The sequence below is a fragment of the Engystomops pustulosus genome, chromosome 6 (assembly GCF_040894005.1).
Source record: "Engystomops pustulosus chromosome 6, aEngPut4.maternal, whole genome shotgun sequence".
NCBI classification, from domain to species: domain Eukaryota; kingdom Metazoa; phylum Chordata; class Amphibia; order Anura; family Leptodactylidae; genus Engystomops; species Engystomops pustulosus.
The window spans coordinates 79,812,953-79,823,629 of NC_092416.1; positions in this window are offsets into that span (position 1 = coordinate 79,812,953).

Consider the following 10,677-nt stretch of genomic DNA (forward strand, 5'->3'; position numbering starts at 1 on the left):
AACAGTGTCAAAGGCAGAGGATAGATTAAGAAAAAAATAGAGCAGAGTAACTGTGTTTTTCCTTGGCATATAATAGATAATTGAAGACTTTTGGTCAGTCTTAGTTGAGTTATTGGGGCAGATTTACTTACCCGGTCCATTCGCGATCCAGCGGCGCGTTCTCTGCGGTGGATTTGGGTCCGGTCGGGATTCACTAAGGTAGTTCCTCCGACGTCCACCTGGTGGCACTGCTGCGCTGAAGTTCCCCAAGGCCCGCTGGAATGCCCTGAAGTTCACCGGCCTATTCCTGGTGAAGGTAAGTGCAAGTCCCGCAACACTTTTTGTTTTTTAAATACGGCGGTTTTTCCGAATCCCCCCGATTTCCGTCGCGTTCATGCCAGCGCTGATGTGCCAAAATCTGATGGGGTGCGGCAAAATCCCGAGGCAATGCAGGGAAAATCGTCGCAAATCGGAAATATTCGTTGGGAAAACGTGAATCGAGCCCTTAGTAAATTACCCCCATTGAGTTGGAAAACAGATTGTATTGTGTTGAACAATTAGTTGGAGGAAGGATGGGAAAATAGAAAATCCCATAAGGACATGATTTTATAGGAGTTTTGATGCAAATGGGGGTAGCAAGATAGGTCAACTATTCAGAAGAAGATGGGTCCAGAGATGGTTTCTTTAGGATGGTTGTGACATTTGCATGTTTAAAGGAGGATGAGAAAATACCAATGGATAGCGTAGGTTAAAGAGGTGAGCTACAGCTGGGATAAGCACAGTGGTGAGGTTGCAGATGAGATGTTATGGGATGTGATCAAGTGCACAAATAATGGGATGTGACAGCTTGGAGTAAACTTTCTCATCAGTAAGGGAAGAGAAAGTAGTTAAATGGGGGGCATTCGATATGCAGATGGGTTTCAGGGATTGAAGGTTAAAGCTTTCCTTGGATGCTGTCGATTTTGTTTTTGGAATGTGAGGTAAAATCCTCAGCAGAGATGAGAGAGGTTGGTGGAGGTGCTGGAGAGTGCTGAAGAGAGTTAAAGGTAGAAAATAATTGTGTGGGGTGAGATAGGAAGCATATAAGATTAATGAAGTAATCCTGTTGCGTATATTTTTTGACTTCTCTTCTTGTTTCTTCTCATATAAAATGGACTCCTGTCCTTGTAATGTCCATGCAGAAACTTATGCAACTATTATTTAAAAAGTAGATTAAGGCATAATTGTTAGACTCCTGGGCATCACTGCCACATCCTTAGGGGACAAAGATTACATGTTTACCTTAAAGGGAACCTGTCACCAGGAGACCCATTTTTAGCACTCCCCCAGTCCCCACAGAGCATAGTACATACACTGCCAAAGTGTTTTTGTATTAAAAATTGGTTTTACTGAAAAAAAGATATGTTATATTGTACCTTTCATTAGCATCTGCTGTGTGACTAGGCAGTTTCCAAATGGGAGGGGCTAGAAAGGAGCAGTTCCCCCACCCTTGGGGAACAGCTACTCCATGTGACCTTTTCAAATATATGAAAACACCCATCACTTGGCTTAGTGCCGCCCCCTGCTCTTCTACAGCCAATCCCTAGTGTGGGGAGTTATTCATATATTTGAAAAGATCACATGTTTCCCAAGGGTGGGGGGGGACTGCTCCTTTCCAGCCCCTGCCGTTGGGCAACTGCCTAGTCACACAGCAGATGCTAATGAAAGGCACAATATAACATATATTTTTTTCTGTAAAACCAATTTTTTATACAAAAACACTTTGGCAGTGTATGTACTATGCTCTGTGGGGACTGGGGGAGTGCTAAAAATGTGCTCCTGGTGACAGGTTCCCTTTAAAGGACACCTGTCATCAGGTCTCTGCCACTAGTCCTGTCACTACTACCTGTTGGAGCAGCTCACAAGGATCCCATCCCAGCCTTTATCTAGTTATTTCATACATTATTCATTGTAAAATCATCTATTCTTTATCATGTAAATGAGGCTGGTCACATGATCAGAGGCAGTGATGTCACCCCTGTTACCCCTCCCCTCCCCCTGCTCATGTCTGTGTGTAATGTATAGTAAAGCATGGCTAGTGTGAGTGCTGTACCTGCTGACATGCTGCATCCTCCTAATATACAGGTGAGAGACACAGACATCAGCTACACATGAATCTGACATGTTCTGCTGTAACATGGCTGCCTGAAGCTGCTGTATCTCTCCTAAACACACACACATGCACACACAGGCTGCAGGGGGCGTGGCTACCAGCACCAGGAAGCACATCATTATACACCCTCACATCATTATACAGGCTGTCAGTCATGCACTGGGGGTGTGGCTGTGCCTCCCACTCATGAATAGAGTGGACAGCTTGAATATGCTAATGCTTCATTGGACATTTCACAGGTCATTTGCATACAGCTTTAGGACCTCATTGCTTAGGTTTACAGGCATGCAGAGGGACAATGAAGGGATAGAGGCAATGCTCTCTAATGGCAATTTATGAAAATATATTTAGTTTAGGGGGGTTATTTTGCATGACGGGTACTCTTTAAGCTTTAATCCCACAGAAAAGGATAATGGTGCCTCCATTCTTCATTTGTTATGTGTAGAATGCCTATGATCAAGTCCCTGTTTTTGCTGTGTGCTCATTCATGTGTTATTAAATATGTTAATTTTTTTTGCTGATGAAAAGGTACCAAACTTTGCAGGTTCATCCCCAATCCTGGTTATAAACCCCTCAAATCTAGTATGGGGTGAAATGTAATTGGGTACCTGATTGTACCTGGTTTTACAATAAATTTTTTGCTGTCAGAAGTTATGAAGATTCATACAAAACACTTGCAAAATGTACTTTTGTGAGTGGCAGGACAGGTGGCCATGCAAACAGCCCCCTCTCAGTGAGATTGCAAAACAGCGTGTGGGAGCAAAAACCCATTGGGCTTAAATTTACCACCCCAAAAATCCCCTAGACCATTTTTGGGGGAATTCAATACCACATGGCGAGGCTGTAGGGAGAAACGTATGGTGAAACCCCATGGTGCGAGTAACTGCTACTTTCCATTAGTAAAAGTTCTAAATTTTTTCAATTTTTTATAATTTGTAATGTTTGTGTATACATGGTTACAATTGTGTATCTTTTATCTGAAAATTGTATTTTTATGTCTTCACTTCACTGTGTATTAAATCTTTAAAACTTAATAAGTCTCTATTTGTCGCCTTAAAGAACTTAAGTTTTTGAAGTTATTTTCAAGGAATTTTATAGCTAATTGGTTTAACTGTATTTTGAGTTATCAAATTGTGTAGGATCTTTTGTATAAAGGCCCTATTGCCATCTTAGTAAATAAGAATAGGTGGTGGCAGCACTATCTGCAAAAGTTTCAGTGTTTGCTGGGCACCAGGAGGATAGAATTTAGCATATATATGCCATTTTGCATAGATTGGGAGGTTTCTGTGTGATAAATTGTGAGGTTCCCTAGTGTAAGTTCGCCCCTGTGATGTAAATCTGAGAGTGGGTGTATGTCACATAAATATACCATTGTAACTTTGAAATAACAAGTAAAAATTGATCTTTTCAAAATATGCATAGATGGAGAGGATAATCACATTGCACTCCCAGTTAATTACCAGAGATGAATTTTTCTTGTGACACTATGTTGAGTTATGAAGGGATAAAACACAAAGCAGAGAAGAACAGCATGGAAGAAGCTGCATTTCAAAGTAAGAATATATATATACATATATATAAGGTTAATATTGAACTGAAGTGGGGTTGCAAGGATACAAAGTTGCCTTTCCACTTTGGGTCCATTTTAGGGGCTATGTACTCCCAGGGGAATGGGGCGAAGTTGCTTCTTCAACTCTTATAACTACTGTATATCAAGATAAACATCTATGTGTTTGTAAGTCATTTTTTATACTCCGGTTCTTTTATGGTTCATATGTAGTAAGGCCCCTAGCATCAGTAGTATATTGTATGAACAACACTCAAAAACATTAAGTCTTCCAAACCACAGACAACAATCTTGATGGGAATTTCTCCAGATGCGTCACACAGCTTAGCATTGAGCTGTACATGATACTTTGATGCCATCAAATCATATTTCAGGACTGCTGCATGTGGCCTTTACCACATTATAGAAATGATGGTTACAATTTTTGATATTATCAATTCCAAAGTTACAAGAAAAATTATGCAATAATTGGCAATCCTCCATCAAGTAGAGAACATCATGGCCATGATGTATCACTGCAGACTTTGCTACCCTGGTGACTTGACCACTGGAAAACATCTCCATCCCTAAATAAATTGGTGCACAGTCGGACCGTTAGCCACATTTATCATGCAGTGTCTTGACACAATTGTGTGGCACGCCCCAAAAAGTAGCTGCATTCTGTCAGAGCAGTTGTGAGAGCAAGTGCACCACAATCCATGAATCTGGCACACTGTGCACATTTCACAGACAAACTGCACCTAGTTCTTGATAAATGTGGGCCAATGTACGCCAGTGCAGCTTTCCTGTGGACTATGCAGTGCGCCAGATTAATCAACCTTCTTTATCATTATTATCTGGCGCACAACCTTCTTTATCATTATTCTTTTTGGTGCACTTTGCTCATGCTGCAGAATTTTAGCGCACGTCAGTAAAAATGTGTCGCAAACTCCGACTAAGCACTAACTCGCCCCATTATGTGCACATTTTGTCTGTCGGATACAGTACAGCTGTGACACAAAACTCCCCCCCTAGTATATATGCAACCCGGCACACTGTACCCAAGAATATACGTAGCTCAGCACACTCTACCCAAGTACGTATGTAGCCCAGCACACTCGCCCCCAGTATATACATAGTCCATACCCGTCTCCAGTATTTATGTTGCCCAGCACATGCTCCCTGTATATATGTTGCCCAGCACACTCGCCCTCAATATATGGGAAGCCCATCACACTGTACACCCAGTATATGTGTAGCCATTATAGGTGTAGCCCAATATGTACATAGCCTAAATTTGTCCCCAGTATCAACGACCCAGCAAATGGTCCCAATATATTTATAGCCCAGCACACTCTCCCCAGTATGTATGTGTAGCCCAGCACTCTTGCCCCCAGTATATTTGTAGCGCAGCACACTCTTCCCAGGTATATTTGTAGCCAGTATATGTGTAGCGCAGCACACTCACCTTCAATATATGTGTAGTCAAGCATATGTCCCCAGTATTTGTGTAGCCTAACCCCCTCCAAGAAATGTGTAGCCTTCCCATGCCCCCAGTATATTTTTAGTGCAGCACACTTTCCCCTTGTATATGTGTAGCTCAGCACACACTCCCCTAGTATATTTGTGGCCAGTATATGTGTAGCCCAGCACACTCTCCCCCAGTCTCCAGTATCTATGTAACACAACTCTTGGTCCCAATATATATATATATATATATATATATATATATATATATATATATATATAGCCCAGCACACTTGCCCCCAGTATATGTGTAGGATGTATATGTTTATCCCAGCACACTCACCCCCAATATACCATATGTGTAGCCCAGAAAACTCGCTCCCAGTTCACGTTTGGCCTGCACACTCGCTCTCAGTAAATTTGTAGCCCAGCACACTTACCCCCAATATATACATAGCCCACACCTGTCTCCAGTATCTATGTAACACAACTCATGGTCCCAGTATATATATGTAGCCCAGCACACTTGCCCCCAGTATATGTGATGGAGGTATATGTTTATCCCAGCACACTCACCCCCAATATACCGTATGTGTAGCCCAGAAAACTCGCTCCCAGTTCACGTTTGGCCTGCACACTCGCTCTCAGTAAATTTGTAGCCCAGCACACTTACACCCAGTATATGTCTAGCCAAGCACACTGTCCCCCAATATATACATAGCCCACACCTGTCTCCAGTATCTATGTAACACAACTCATGGTCCCAGTATATATATGTAGCCCAGCACACTCACCCCCAGTATACTGTATGTGTAGCCTAGCAAACTTGCTCACAATAAATTTGTAGCCCAGCACACTTACCCCCAGTATATGTCTAGTAAGTACATTCTCTTCCAATATATGTGTAGCCCAGCACACCTGCCCCCAGTATATGTGTAGCCCAGCACACCTGCCCCCAGTATATGTATAGCCCAGCATACTTGCCCTCAGTACATGTGTATCCCAGCATATTTGCCCATGGTATATGTATAGCCCTGCACACTTGCCCCAGTGTATGCATAGCCCAGTACACTCACCCCCAGTATATGTGTACCACAGCACAATCACTCCTAGAATATGTGTGGCCCAACACATGCCCCAAGTATATAGATAGGCTAAGAAATTCTTCCAAAATATAGATAGCCCTACACATTCCCCCAGCATAAAGGTATCCCAGCACATCTCCCCTGTATATGTAGTAGGTAGCCCAGCTAATGCCCCCAGTATATATGTAGCATGGCATTACAAAAATGAATACTAACCTACTAGCACTCCCAATAGCCTCCTCCTCGCTCCTGTACCTCCTAATTTCCAGGATGCCAGCATCCAGCTGTGTCCTTTCTATGGCCCAGGTTCCCTTTTATTAACAGCAGACTGCTGAAACCTGCCCTTTAAGGATAATGTAAGCTCCATGCATATACCTTTAATGTCACTTTGCCCGTATAAATAAAGTGGACTAGTGTTTCTGCATAGTTTATATTGCTATTGAACGAGAGCAGATGGGATGTGGGTGGTTTGGGATGTTTAGGCTCATCCTGTCCATCTTAGGGATTATCTTGGTATTATTAATGAATATATAAAGTTGGGCTCTGTAGGTAGAATGCACCAGCAGTGAAAGTGTTATGTAGCATAAAACAAAGGACGTGCACTGTTCCTTCGAGCTCTGGAAGATTTAGATAATTTGGCGAGGAGAAAAGAGTGTTGGGCAGAGGCTCCTTCCAGCTGGCACTGAGAGCAGTAAAATGTCAGACCCAAAAAAATCCAAAGCACTTCTGGCTCAGAAGTAAGCGAAGCAAGAAATGTCTAATTCCTGCAGACTCAGCCAGGAGAAAGTCTCCGCTTAATTAAATTTCCTTGTACAAACTCATTGTTTAAAGTTGCTCTCAGCCACACTGCCAGATCAAGTATACATTGTGGTATATGTGGACAGATAAAATGTCCTCCAGTGAAGTGAACTTAGAGCCCTAGCCACCAAGCTAACCCCAGTGGTAAAATATGACCTCCTCCTAACAGATCAAACCCAGGTGGTATGTGGTTTGTGGTCAGCAGAAAGTAGTAAATGCATTAATAAATGATCACTGCACAAGTTCTGTGGAAGTGAGGTGGTGGGTGAGACAGTATAACAGTCTGTAAAGCCAGATCACAGAGGGGCTAGGGTAGCCCCTCAGGCTTATTGGGATAATTTTAAAAGGAAGGAGGCCATAGATAACAAATATAAGAAGATTACCATGATGCCTGGATCTATGAGAAAGTTTTCCTTTAACCCTTTCAGGACCTGGCCCTGTTTTGTTTTTTCATTTTCATTTTTTACTCCCCATGATCAAAAATCCATAACTTTTTTATTTTTCCATGTACAGAGCTGTGTGATGGCTTATTTTCTGCGTAACAAATTGCACTTCATAGATATGGTATTGAATATTCCATGCCGTGTACTAGGAAGCGGGAAAAAAATTCCAAATGCAGTGAAATTGGTAAAAAAACGCATTTGTGCCGCCTTCGTGTGGGCTTGGATCTTACGGATTTCACTGTGCACCCCAAATGACATGTCTACTTTATTCTTTGGGTCGGTATGATTACGGGGATACCAAATTTGTATAGGTTTATAATGTTTTCATACATTTAAAAAAATTAAAACCTCCTGTACAAAAATTTTTTTTGGGATTTTGCCATCTTCTGGCGCTAATAACTTTTTTATACTTTGGTGTACTGAGCTGTGGGTGGTGTCGTTTTTTGCGGATTTTGATGACATTTACAATGTTATCAATTTTAGGACTGTTCGACCTTGTGATCACTTTTCATAGAATTTTTAAATTTTTTTAAATGACAAAAAAAGTGCCATTTTCAACTTTGGGCGCGATTTTCCGTTACGGAATTAAACGCAGTGAAAAAACGTTATCATATTTTGATAGATCGGGCATTTTTGGACGCGGCGATACCTAATGTGTTTATGATTTTTACTGTTTATTTATATTTATATCAGTTCTAGGGAAAGGGGGGTGATTTGAGTTTTTAGGGTTTTTTATTATAATTTTTTTTTTTTTTAACTTTTTTTTATTTTTATTTTTAGTACTTTTCAGACTCCCTAGGGTGCTTTAACCCTAGGGGGTCTGCACGATCCTATCATATACTGCCATACTACAGTATGGCAGTATATGGGGATTTTACTACTCATACATTACAATGTGCTGATAGCACATTGTAATGCATGGGTTAACCTGAAGTAGCCTCGGGTCTTCGCGAGACCCCAGCTTACCATGGCGACGGATCGCCGCTCCCCGATGACGTCACGGGGAGCGGCGATCCTCGAAACGCCATCCTTTTGAAGCCGCCGGCAGCATTGCCGGCGGCGATCGAGGTGAAAACAATATGCAGCAAAGACTTACCGGCTATGGAGAGGGCTCAGCGCGTGAGCCCTCTCCATGCACCCGCGGCCGACCCGTGACGTGCTATTACGTCACGGGTTGTGAAAGGGTTAAATGATTAGGAGAATCTCACCCTCCATCTCAGCTATAGATCTTTGGACTTTGCAGAGAACTACATATGCTATATATTGGTATAATGATATTGCTATACTGTTTAGTCTGACTGTTCCATCTTTAAATCTGCTCTATACTCTTTTCTTATATTACTCAATTAGATCTTGGTTGATGGCCAACTTCTTATTAAGCCAGACGTATTTTGTAGTTTATAGCAGAATCATCTATCTAGGGGACATTATTTGCCCATTAGAGCCAGAAGTCCAATTACATACAAGAAGCCAGTATTAGACAGAAGGGCAGTGTCCAGATAGATGCCACATGTATGATGACAGGTCTAGGGGATGATTCCTGTCTCCATCCTGCATTATCTCTTCTTTTGGTTGCTTTTCCCAGGCTGAGTTCTACACAGTTGTTCTAACTTTCACAGCTGTCAGATTGTTGGCTGTGTAAAAAGCAAACAGGTTTTCACACTTAAATTGTGTTCAATGACCATGACAGAAGGGTCCAGAAGTAAAAAAAGCTCAATGGTTCCACTTAGCTCAGTGACCTTTAATCAGGTCCCAGTACTTAACCTGCAGCTCTTGACTCTCTTGGCCCTTAGAACCTACATCCCAGATTTCAGCTTCAAGCATCTTGCCTCTAAACATCAGTCTCAAACAATTGACCTTGGCCTACTGAACTCAGTCAACAAACAGTCCCTAACACTCAGCTACAAACACTAAACATCTAGAACTCTTCTTCCATGCCCTCATGGTCCAACACTTGGCCTCTAGCACTCAGCATCTTGGACTCAGCGCCCTACACTATGTCCCCATTTCTGCTTGTTTTTTAGAAAACTGGAACATTTTCATTTACACATTTTTCAACTGACAAATTTTCTGGCTTCTTATTTTCAGCCAGAACTGTATGTAATTCAATACAATGATAGCTCAGCATACCAATCATTGTTAAGTCATATCCACAATTCTGTAAGTTGGCCTTCAAGACCATGATGAAAGGTAGAATTAGGGCCTAGTGATGAGTGGATTGGGCAAAATTTTAGTTCAATGAGTTTGTCCTTGAACATGAATCTCATTTCAATCTCATTTCAATCAACTGGGAACAGAATTTTAACACCCAAAAAATGGATCTAAAATGGGTTAGAAAGGGTCGAAAAATGGTGGTAATAACAGGGAAGTTGTCCTAGCAAAATAGGGCTACGAAACCTACTTAAAATAGTAACAAAATTAATAAACAAAGAAATGATAATTAAAGGTAGTTAAAGGTGCTCTGATTGTTCAAACACAGTTATTTAATCCACCTACCGAGAATTTGCGAAATTTTAATATTCCTTCAGTGCAAAATTTGAGAATTTCCAGTTAAAATTCAGGTAATGCAGTATTTCAGTCTCTACCAATTTATTCAGATATTGGCATAGCCAAGTTGCGTGGGATCCATGGCTTGTCTGTCTTAATAAATGTGAGGATGCCCATGTTGGGTGTGGACACGTGGATCTTGACAGTGACTACACAAACGTCAGTGTTGAGCACGTGTTTGTGTGCATGTGTTGGTGGCGGAAGTTGAGGTGAATCGAACATTTCACATTGAGGCTATGCTTACTCTCCATGTTAAGGTGGTTTTGGTGTGCCTCTGGCACTGGCGACTTCCTCCACCTTGTGCTGCCAGTGAGCCCTCAATGTTGGGTGTGAACTCCTTTGGTACTGTCTCCATCAATTTGTGCTTGTACTCCCTCATTTTTGCGTCATAATCTACTAGTGTAATTAAAGATGTTACACTATCTTTGTAGCGTGGGTCCAGAAGGGTGGCTACCCTGTAATAAGAACTGGTGATTATCTGAGCAATTTGAACAGGCACTGGAGCAAATAGTGGCTCATGTGGCCCAGACAGAAAAATACAAGCTGTCTGCGGTGGGAGGTGTCTCTTTTTCCTCCTTTGCATCTCCCCAGCCAAGCTCCATTGACAAAGGTCAATGCAGTACCTGACCAGTAGTCCTGCAACCTATGTTAGTGCTGACA